Source organism: Silene latifolia, chromosome 11 (assembly GCF_048544455.1).
Source record: "Silene latifolia isolate original U9 population chromosome 11, ASM4854445v1, whole genome shotgun sequence".
NCBI lineage: Eukaryota > Viridiplantae > Streptophyta > Magnoliopsida > Caryophyllales > Caryophyllaceae > Silene > Silene latifolia.
This window is the reverse complement of record NC_133536.1, coordinates 194,555,776-194,567,913: the sequence shown is the minus strand read 5'-3', so window position 1 is coordinate 194,567,913 and position 12,138 is coordinate 194,555,776. Positions and strand designations below refer to the sequence as shown.

Below are 12,138 nucleotides of genomic sequence, written 5' to 3'. Positions count from 1 at the left end.
GGGACGGGTCAACAACAACAACATAATATTAGTAATAATAAATATAATAATAATAATAATGAGACACCAGCTAGCTTGCTAGCTACTAATTATACGTACGTTTCTTCATCGTTAAGTAATTTCGCTCGTTTTTAAAACCGCCTCGAGTTAATAAAATCGGTTTTTAGTAAAAGTTTCAGTAATAAAACGGAATTAATAATAAATAAATTTAATGAGTGAAGATAAAATAAACTCAGCTAGTTAACGGAAATAATACGATATCAGCTTGAATCGGAATTATTAGCGATTTTTACGAAACTAACGGATATTAATAAAAATTGCTAATTTAGTGAAATAAGCTCAAAATAGCTAATTGGACGGTTTTGTTCCCAAAATCCATCTCGGGTTTACTTAAAACAACTTTCATAAGGACTCGTAAAGAAACGGAAATTATTAAATAAATAAACTCGAACTAATTTCAATAAACTCGAACTAACTTTAAATAAACTTATTAATGATTATTAAAATTAACGTATCGAATTATGATGAAATTAATTAATTAGCTAAGCATATATATATAAATCGTTAAATGATGTAATTAAATTCAAAATAGCTATTAAAAGAATTTTATCCATCTTAATAAAATACGGGGTGTTACAATCACCCCATCTTTTAAAAAGTTTCGTCCTCGAAACTTGAAAGTATAAATGAAAGGTTATAAAAATAAAACTGGAATTGGAATCGGTAACCAAAACATTTTAAAGGTTATTTATCGTAAGAATCAAAATTCTTTCAAAAGTTTCAAATAAAATTTTAAACGTAACGATTCTCATCAAGGAACGGAAGTGCTCTCGTTGCGCATTCAAGAACATCACATTCCAAATCCAAGATAAGGTCAAAGGCAAATCATTTGTATAAATCGAAAATCAAAATACTTTCAGAAACATTAATGAAAAGTTTTCAAATGTATAAGTCTCATTCATGGAACGAAATTGCCCTTGTTGTGCACACAAGAGCGCTAACTTTCCAAGTCAAAGACAGGTTTAAAACCGAAAATCACTCGTCGACAAGAGTAGAACAAGTTATTAAACGTTTCTAATAACGAGTTCTAACATCCGATCAACGTTAAAATCAAAAGAAAAGGTAATTGACCCAAATTTTCTTTTGCAAAAAGCCAAAATAGAAATAAAGGTTTCACTTTTAAACCCAATTGGGGTCAAATCCCTGAAAGTGTAACATTAAACTTTGACAAAAGCATCATAATTAGATCAAAGTGAATAGAAATTGGATAAAATTTACAAAAATCTCAGGTTTAGCAACTCAAAACTATGATAAAGAAGTCTATACTCAAAGAGCAATTAGAGAATTAAATCGAATTTTTATTTTTCCAAATCTTTACAAGTAGGGAAAATTTTGTAATAGTAACATAAAATTTTAGCAACGAACCAAAAATGGTAGCTTGAAATATTTAGAAATTGTACAAAAAGGAAAGTAACTTATATAGCATAAAAACAAAGTATGTTAAGAGAGCTCAAACTTAACCAACAAGAGAGCTATAATGACTTTCATAGGGTAAAAATTAAAGTCAAAATTACAAGGATGTCAAAGATAGAGTTTCACAAGATACGAGTGTCAAACTTAAAGGAGGAGCAAGATGAAGCGAGGAAATGAGGTATGAACGGTAACGCTTATGAACGAGGAGAAAGGGAAATTAAACAACAAAGAAACGCCAGACACTCTTATCTCAAACAACAACATCACTCAAAACGGTTCCGAAAACTTCCCAACAACAAAACTCATAACCACATCACTCCCAAGGTTTTCCTCAATCGTTGATGTTACCTCATCCTAATCTATTCCCTGAAACAAGGTACTTCACTATAAGTGTGATTTCATCGCTCCAAATCCTCAAACATCCAGAAACAACTTTCACAAGCCTAAGGTCAAGGCTTCCAACAAAGCTATATTCGTATCCAACTAGTGTCAACTATGGGTTTCTCAAAAAGGTAAACCTTCAATCAAGAATCCCAATACCAAGCTCTAAACTCCAAGAGAAGGTTCCTCAAATATTCCACAAGGTTCTCATTTCAAAACAAGGTAGTATCATATCAACCCCAAAATCTGAAAAATCAGTAGGATCTCAAGTTTCTCTACCCTTTTACTTATTAAGGATTCCCAAAAGCGGAACTACACTCAGCTACAACATCATCCCATCATCTCAAGTACTCAATGCGACCTCAAGGTCTATAAAACTAAAGGGTTAACAAATTATTTTCAATACTAAGTCTCTCTCAACTCAAGAACTGTCAAGAGCCAACTAATACCAAATCACATCACCAATACATTATGGTCATCAACATCCCAAGGAGTATTCTTTCAAAGTTGACATCCTAAAACTTACTTACCATCAAATTCCCAAGAAACAAGGTCTTAATTGTAACAACACTTTATCACCCCAAAGTTCCTAAAACCATAAATTGAAACTATGTTCTTTAACCTAACAATTGGTGTCAACCATACCGTTACCCTTTCTAGTTATTAAAACAAGTGCTAAAACTTCCCAATAATGTAGCTTACTCTCACTCTCATACCATATCTCAAGTAGTAATCAATATCACTCACTTTGTCAAGGAACTAGGTATAAGAATCCTTAAGTATGTCTCATCACCTTACCTAAGTCTTTCTAACATCACGACTTCTCAAAGCCAGGGTTAAGGGTCAGACACAAACAATCTCCTCAAAAGTCGAATTTTCCAACCAAGGTCAACATTCCTCACAAGAAAGAGTACTATCAAATGGCGTTAAGGGAGGATAAGCAAAGAACAAAAGACAAGTTAGGAGTACAAGCGTAGCTTTTAAAGTAAAACAGAAGGGAGTTTAGAAGGAGGATAAGCACCAAGAGATTAAGAATAAGGCGAGATACAAAAAGAACGAGAAACATCTTCAAGGAAGTAGAAGCATTCTTCAAAGGTTGAACAAATCTTCAATCCTCAGCAATAGGCACTAAATCTTGATCTTCGTAAAATATAAGTGTCCTTTCAATGGAACGGAGATACTCTTGGCGATCACTCAAGAACATCAATATTCCAATTCAAAGACATAAAAATACATTTTTACACCAACAAATGATAAAACTAATTATCAGACGTCTCCAATAACAAGCTTTAACACTAATTGACGTTAAAACTAGTGAAAAACATTAAAATATTTTCAAAACCTTTAGTTCAAATTTTTTTTTAATAAGGGTAATAATTCCATTAGCTATAGATAAGCTCACGGTCATTGATCCAAGAACGCAACAATTATTAAATGACAATCAACAAACATGTTAGTACCTAACAAAGAGCAAACGCAAAGAGACTACAACATAAGATCCTAAATCTACCCATCCTACCCGTCTCTCAAGTTTATTATTTTAAGGTCAAGTTATGTATAGTGGGGTGCACAAACGTGCGTCGGGAGCAAATATGCTCTGATACCAACTGTGACACCCTCATTTATTGCGGAAAAGTAAACACGTAAATTTACTAGGAAAAATCGACGGGATATGTTTGTAATTGGTTCAACTAATTAAAACCTGTCATTTTTAAAACTTTTCTAAACCATTCACAAACATTTCCAGAAGGAGGATGCCAACACCGCAAATGCTAAAGACTAATTTACATAACTATGCTAAAGTCGAGAATAAAGTGATACAAACCAAAGAAAAAGAGGGAGACATATGTCCCTAAAATGTATGTGACACAAAAAGGGTTTAAGGGTCACAATGAAATAAAACCAGTCTAGGTCCCAAGGTTACTTTGCTCGCTAGCTCGTCCATGTACCCCATATATGCATCACCTACCTGTCATTCGCATTTTATACAAATACGAAAGCCACGGTCGATGGGGAGTAACTCCGAGTTCTCCCAAAACCACGAAATGTCATAATTAATATAACATGTAAACATAAGAATATGAATATGAATAACACATAGCCTTAGCATATAGATGCTAGACAATCGTGCTTATCATGTGAACAACAATATAACAACACATAGTCCTAGCATGTGAATACTAGACCGACTCATACTACCCTATCATGTGAATCAAATAACATCCGGGAATCCAAACTCTATCAACCATAGCCGGCTTGCATCTCACCTTCTATGATTCATAGAATCACCATACAAGAAAGGGCAATATATCAAAGACAGGCATAAGTTCTTAGCACTGTCAATAGTCACTTTGTAACTCGAGTCTATACCACGAGGTAGGGAAGGTAATCGAACCGGTATCTTGGCTCAGCGGTTAATATTAATAAAACATGGCCAAGAGACAACACAACCCTAGCCTAAAATCTGCGCAGACCTAGACATGCGGATACACACCACCGCACCCAAGACCCACAACTTTTTTTAAAACAATGAAGTGAGTACCCTAAGGAGTCCACCAAAGGGTTGGCTAGTACTTGAGCTGACCACTTACTATCAAAATAAGTAACGAGGTCATGCCCCAACTTGGATATAAATCCACTAGTCAGGAACACAAAGGCTATCAAGCAGTGAACATATACTCGTCAAAGACTATAAAGACCTATCTATGATGAAGACCGAAATACTCACCTAGGACCTAGTCCCAACTAGTCCCACCTTGAATACTTTAGCCCACACCACACAAGACAAGTAAGACACCCACTTAACCATAAGAGGACAAAGAGTCCAACTTACCAACATAAATGCTAACATTCTATCATGTGAAAGGCTATATAAATGTCTATTCAGCAGACAATCCAACAATATCCTCAATATCAATAATAATCCAAATTCCAGCTAACCGTTAATCTCATAATTCATGAGAATAAGCTAAAATGGCAAAGAGGCAACAAGACTGAAGTATAAGGCAACCCATTCATCCAACAACCAACATGTGAAATGATAATTACAAATATCAAGACATAACATAAAATTTCCAATAACAACCAATCTCACCTCAAAGACAAACCCTCGACCCGAGTCCCGCGACGGGTCATCGGTTAAATCGAGGCTGACTGGTTTAAACCTAGTTTGACCAAACTTGTTCGGTCAATCTGGCCCAGCTCAGAGTCTTTGCCTACTTTGGCCCAAATCATAAAATTTATCACAATATAATTCTCATGCTATTTCTAATTTCTATCATGTGAAAAACGGAAGTAACACATTATCAATCACCTAAACACTTATCAAACAACAAACACAACATCAACTACTAATGTGACATTAATTCGTCGAGTAACTCGGAATAGTTACCTTAAGCTAGCAAAGAGACAAGCAATAAACTTGAGAAAGCTTCTAAAACCCAAAATTACTCTTCATCTTCAACCACATATGAGCCACCTAAAATAATTATGTGAAAGGACGATATTAACGAATTATCTTTATATAAAATATGAGACGGGAATTAATTTAATTATATTTTAAATAAACCAAATTAGCGTCAAAACAATTTATAGACACGGCTCAAAAGTTATTATGACAACCTCAAACTCGGCTTAAAGGCCCATAACTCAGTCCTGTTTACAATTCAAATATAATACAAACTATAATTTGATCTTAAATCACTGGAAGCGCATCTCTTAGATTCTCTAAGACAATCGTATATCTTGAAACTTAAATTAATAACTATGCTTATGATTGTTGTACCATCATTATCCTAAAATAGGAGATTAACTAAATAGATCAAGTCTTATTCTTTATCTAACTTTCCATGTCAGCATACTAAACCCACACACTTATTATTCCTACTCCTTCTAATTCCATAATATAATATACTATCTCGACCCAATAATTAACAAATGCTCAACTCAACTCACTACTCCGTCTAACTCATTACTCCGTCTCATAATATAATACTCCATAGTAACCAGATTTCCATCTCAATTTCAATATCGATATCGTCAAAGGCTCAAAGAACCGAGCTCAACCCTTAGAGTAAATACTCTTAGCTACTCACCCACAGTCAAGGTCAACGAGAAAACAATAGTTCAAACACAACACCGAATAACCAATAAAGATTGATTAATGCTCAACTAGCAAATTTCCAATTCCCAAAGAGAAATAACCTGAAAGTCATGTAGCCGTAGCTACTAATCTCCATAGAGTAAAATAGAAATCACAACACTAACTATTATTAATCACACGATAGGATTAATAAATCCAAGTCTTGTTTTCACCTTTGTTGTACACGATTCCCCCTATTATGCATGCTACTCAATTCGCACAACTACACTTGACAAATAATCTCCATTACTTACTTCCTCAAACATTAAGTATATAATCCAATTCACAGCCCTATCCACCAAAAACCCATCTTACAATACAATATGTGTCCGTAACTAATAGTATATACATGAACAAAGGCTAATAGGATATATTAATAATACATTCAGCAAACGAATCCGAGAATCAACGGCATTAAACATGTATACAAGCATCCGAACAACTCCAACAAATAATATAATTAACACATACATACAACCCCGAACAATAGTATTAATAATAAGAACGGTAGAATCGTGTTACCTTAAACGCCCCTTATTCTTCGAATAAATGGTCCACAAGGCACGAGCCTCACCCCGGGTCTTCGAATCCTTCATAAAAGGGTAAGAAAACGGAATAAAGAAGCTAAAAGACGACACTTTTATAAGACGGCGAAAGATGAAACCACTACAAAAAGGAGACTTTCTTACCTTAAAAGGAGGAGGAAGGAAAGGGGAAGAGAATGGTACAAAAATTACGGAATTTGGTCGAGAAATGGGCCGGGATCTGAGGTTTAAGGTGACGAAAATGGAGGTGTGTTGCTCTGTGTGTTTCGTTGCTTTTTGTTGCTGTTGCTGGGTTCATTCAGAAATGAAGAATGAAGAAATGAGGGGGTGGGGACGGGTCAACAACAACAACATAATATTAGTAATAATAAATATAATAATAAAAATAATGAGACACCAGCTAGCTTGCTAGCTACTAATTATACGTACGTTTCTTCATCGTTAAGTAATTTCGCTCGTTTTTAAAACCGCCTCGAGTTAATAAAATCGGTTTTTAGTAAAAGTTTCAGTAATAAAACGGAATTAATAATAAATAAATTTAATGAGTGAAGATAAAATAAACTCAGCTAGTTAACGGAAATAATACGATATCAGCTTGAATCGGAATTATTAGCGATTTTTATGAAACTAACGGATATTAATAAAAATTGCTAATTTAGTGAAATAAGCTCAAAATAGCTAATTGGACGGTTTTGTTCCCAAAATCCATCTCGGGTTTACTTAAAACAACTTTCATAAGGACTCGTAAAGAAACGGAAATTATTAAATAAATAAACTCGAACTAATTTCAATAAACTCGAACTAACTTTAAATAAACTTATTAATGATTATTAAAATTAACGTATCGAATTATGATGAAATTAATTAATTAGCTAAGCATATATATATAAATCGTTAAATGATGTAATTAAATTCAAAATAGCTATTAAAATAATTTTATCCATCTTAATAAAATACGGGGTGTTACAGCTGGGGCTTCCTTTGGGCGTGGCCGGGGAAGTGTTAGTGGTAGTTGGGGAGTGACCTGCTATAGCTGTGGTGGTGTAGGCCACAAGAGACATGAGTGCACAAGTGCACCGGGAACTTTCCAGAGACCTGCGCAGAGCTATGCGAGCAATAGACCTACGGGTCATGGCCAAACCGGGAATTCGAGTTATCGAGTGGAGGCAACCGCAACGGCGGTAATTCTTATCGAAACCACCAACGAACAACAACAACAATCAAGGGTGGTGCTAAGCCGACCACATCAGCCAGTTATTATCCAGGGAGGTGGACGGAAGACCGGTGGAAAGTTATTCATGATGGAGAGGAAGGCGCTGAGGAGGATGCACACGTTATCACCGGTACTTTTCTTGTTAATGGTATTCATACCTTTGTTTTGTTTGATTCGGGGGCTTCTCAATCGTTTGTATCTTCGAGTCATGTTAAACGGTTGGGTTTGAGGGTGTATGAGTCTGTTAGTGAGAAAGTTTTTATACCTTCGGGTGAGTCTGTATCTTGTGGGAGGTTATATAGGGATGTACCTATGATAGTTGGGCAAGTTGATTTCCCTGTAGACTTGCTAGAGTTTCTTTTTGACGGTTTTGAGATGATAGTTGGGATGGATTGGCTGGGAAAGTATAAAGCTAAGATAGACTGTCATCAAAAGAAAGTGTCTTTAAGAGGTCCTAAGGGTGTTAGTGTGTCTTATCGTGGGTTTCTAGTCAAACCCAAAGTTAAGTTGATTGCAGCTGTCACTTTGAAGTCTTACCTGAGGAAGGGATGTCCTTTGATCTTGTGCCATGTGAGAGATGACCGGATAGAGAGTCCGACAGTTGATCAGATACCGGTGGTGGGAGAGTTTGAGGATGTGTTTCCAGAGGAGATTCCGGGGTTGCCGCCGAGAAGAGAGATAGATTTCACAGTAGAGTTGAAACCAGGGACGGGGCCAATCTCTAAAGCACCGTACCGTATGGGTCCTAAGGAGATGGAGGAGCTTAGGAAACAGTTGGATGATCTGATAGAGAAGGGATACATTAGACCTAGTGTATCGCCGTGGGGAGCACCAGTTCTTTTCGTGAAAAAGAAAGGATGGGAGTTTGAGGTTGTGTATAGACTATAGAGAGCTGAACCGAGTGACAGTGAAGAACAAGTATCCTTTGCCAAGGATAGATGACTTGTTTGATCAGTTGAGTGGTGCATCAGTCTTTTCTAAGATTGATTTGAGGTTGGGGTATCATCAGGTGAAGATTAGAGAAGTGGACATACCAAAGACAGCTTTCACGTCGAGGTATGGCCATTATGAGTATGTAGTGATGCCGTTTGGGTTATCTAATGCACCGGTAGTGTTTATGGATTTGATGAATAGGATCTTTCGACAGTTTTTGGACAAGTTTGTAGTGGTGTTTATCGATGATATCTTAGTCTACTCCAAGACTAAGGAGGAGCATGAGGAGCATCTGAGGGTTGTGTTGCAGACTTTGAGGGAGCATGAGCTATATGCTAAGCTATCCAAGTGTGAGTTCTGGTTAGAGAAAGTTGCTTTTCTGGGGCATGTGATCTCTAAAGATGGGGTAGCTGTGGATCCGGCAAAGATAGAAGCAGTGACAAAGTGGGAAGCACCAAAGAATGTTGCTGAGATCAGGAGTTTTCTGGGTTTAGCTGGGTACTACAGACGGTTCGTGAAAGATTTCTCCAAGATAGCTAGACCTATGACCACGTTGATGAGGAAAGAGAACATGTTTCGTTAGGATGAGAGTTGTGAGACGTCGTTCCAAACATTAAAGGAGCGTTTGACCACAGCTCCTGTCTTAGCATTGCCTGAAGGGATCGAGAACTTTGAGGTTTATACAGATGCCTCAAAGAATGGGTTGGGATGTGTGTTGATGCAGAACGGTAAAGTGATTGCCTATGCTTCTAGGCAATTGAAGCCTTATGAGGAGAACTACCCCACTCATGATCTGGAGTTGGGTGCGGTAGTGTTTGCTCTCAAGATATGGAGACATTACCTTTATGGAGCAATCTTTAAGGTATTTTATGATCACAAGAGTCTCAAGTATATTTTCACTCAAAAGGAGTTGAACATGAGACAAAGGAGGTGGATGGAGTTGATTGGCGACTATGACATGGAAATTATCTACCATGAAGGGAAGGTCAATGTAGTTGCTGATGCTTTGAGTAGGAAGAGTGTACATTCTTTGTGTACAACTCTATCTTTGATGAGGTTGAGAGATGAGGTAGCGAGATTTGGGATACATATGATGCAGAAAGGAGATGCCATGGGTGATATGACAGTACAGCTTGAGTTCTATGATGACATTCGAGGTAAGCAGACGTTGGATCCTAAGATAGTGGAGTGGAGAGCTGGAGTAGAGAAAGGGACAGTGTCTCGATTCTCTATTCACACAGATGGTAGTTTGAGGTTTGACGATAGGTGGTGTGTTCCTAATGACGAGGAGTTGAAAAAGACTATCATGACAGAGGCATATTGCACACCATATTCAGTTCATCCAGGTGGAGATAAGTTGTATAAGGATTTAAAGAATACGTTTTGGTGGCCTGGAATGAAGAAAGAGACAGCAGAGTTTGTGGCCCGCTGTTTGACATGCCAGAGAGTTAAGGAGGAACAGCGACGACCACAAGGTAAGATTCAGTATTTAACGGTACCTGAGTGGAAGTGGGAATCCATTTCCATGGATTTCATAGTGGGTTTGCCAAAGAGTCAACACGGTAACAACATGATTTGGGTAATAGTGGATCGACTGACCAAGTCAGCTCACTTTGTTCCAATGAAAGATACATGGACTAAGGCACAATTGGCTATGGCCTATCGAAAGAACGTGCTTAAGTTACATGGAGTCCCTAAGGACATAGTGTCTGACAGAGATGCGAGATTTGTATCAAGGTTTTGGAAAGAGTTGCAGGAATCGTTGGGAACAACTTTGAAGATGAATACAACATTTCATCCTGCGATAGACGGACAGACTGAGAGAACAATCAAGACTCTTGAGGATATGTTGCGAGCTTGTGTGATGGATTTTGGTGGTAGCTGGGAACAGAGGTTGGACTTGATAGAATTTTCTTACAATAAAAGCTATCACACTAGTATCGGTATGGCACCGTTTGAGGCTTTGTATGGGAGGAGATGTAGGAGTCCGATTTGTTGGGACGATAGTGCTGAGGCAGTGGTTTTAGGACCAGAGATGGTACATGAGATGGCGGAACAGATTAAGATGATCAGGGAACGGATGAGGGCAGCTCAGGATAGGCAAAAAAGTTATGCAGATCTACATCGCCGGGACATAGAGTTTCAAGTTGGGGACAAGGTTCTTTTGAAAGTTTCTCCTATGCATGGGGTTATGAGATTTGGGAAGAAAGGCAAGCTAAGTCAGAAGTTTATCGGGCCTTATGAGATATTAGAACGAGTTGGGGAAGTTGCATATCGTCTGGCTTTACCAGCTGCGCTAGAGAGAGTGCATAATGTGTTTCATGTATCGCAGCTGCGGAAGTATGTGAGTGACCTGTCACATGTGTTAGAGGCAGAGAACTTAGAGCTAGATGAGTCCTTATCATATCTTGAGGTGCCTAAGCAGATTCTTGACCGAAAGGTTAGGAAGACTAGGAGTGGTGAGACAGTTTTGCTTAAGATCCTTTGGTCCAACCACGAGACTGAGGAAGCTACATGGGAGCCTGAGGAAGCAATGAAAGAACGATACCCTTTTCTTTTTGATCAGGTATGTATGGTTACGGGGACGTAACCTTGTTTATTTTAGGGGGGTAGGAGATGATCGCGAAGAGTTTTTAAGAGTTTTTATACCCTTTTTGTATGTTATGTCGGTATGGTTGTCGGGATGAGTTGGGTTAGTAACATGTTTTATGTTGAGTTTTGTTTTGGTTGTTGAGTCGGAAGTGTTGAGGGAGTACCTTTGTTTAGTAGTGGTTTGAACTTCGGGGACGAAGTTCTTTTTAAGGAGGGAAGACTGTAATACTCCGTATTTATGAGTCTTCAGGTACTCTATCGAGTAGGCCTTACTCTGACGAGTAAGGGTAAGTTGAGTTTTAAAATAGTTTCTGACCTGTTGGGTACTCGATCGAGTAACTAGGGTACTCGATCGAGTAAGGGGGTACTCGATCGAGTACCTTGGGTACTCGATCGAGTAGCCGGTTTACGGGGAGTTTTTCTCGGGTTTTGTTAATTATGCGATTAAGATATATAACCTTCGTCGTCATTATACTAAACACTTTTGCAAAACCTAATTTACTGTCAAGAGAGAAAGCAACTACGTTCATCATCTTAATCGCATTGTTAGCAAATCCCGGAGTTTGGAAGGCCGGTTTTCATCGTTTGATATACCGTTGAGATCCTTGCGTCGAGGGTAAGATCTATGTACCCTTTTTGTTGTCTTTCCTTTGATTTGGTTAAACCCTAATATAGGGATTTGGGGGTTTTTATGTAGTATGTGATTTGGTAGCATTTGTATGTTGTATGATAGGAGGAGGTTTCGTAGAGGAAGCTTTTTGATATAGCTGTAGAGACCGTCTGATAGTGTGCTTTCCAGGTAGGATTTCCTACTCAGTATTAGTCCCATAATGGGATGATTGTTGATGTGTTGAGATTGA

General features: G+C 37.7%; 1 long non-coding RNA gene across 2 annotated transcripts; it reads right to left on the bottom strand.

Moving 5' to 3' along the window:
* Window positions 1-3,664: 3,664 nt before the first annotated feature.
* Window positions 3,665-6,870, bottom strand: LOC141615268 (uncharacterized). 2 transcript variants are annotated; one of them, XR_012529766.1, is made up of 4 exons: window positions 6,685-6,870; window positions 6,518-6,585; window positions 5,246-5,332; window positions 3,665-3,823 (listed from the first exon to the last, which is right to left on the bottom strand). It is a non-coding gene; the product is annotated as an uncharacterized LOC141615268 (long non-coding RNA). The 2 variants fall into 2 exon arrangements; XR_012529767.1 differs by lacking the exon at window positions 5,246-5,332.
* Between the last annotated feature and the right edge of the window lie 5,268 nt (window positions 6,871-12,138).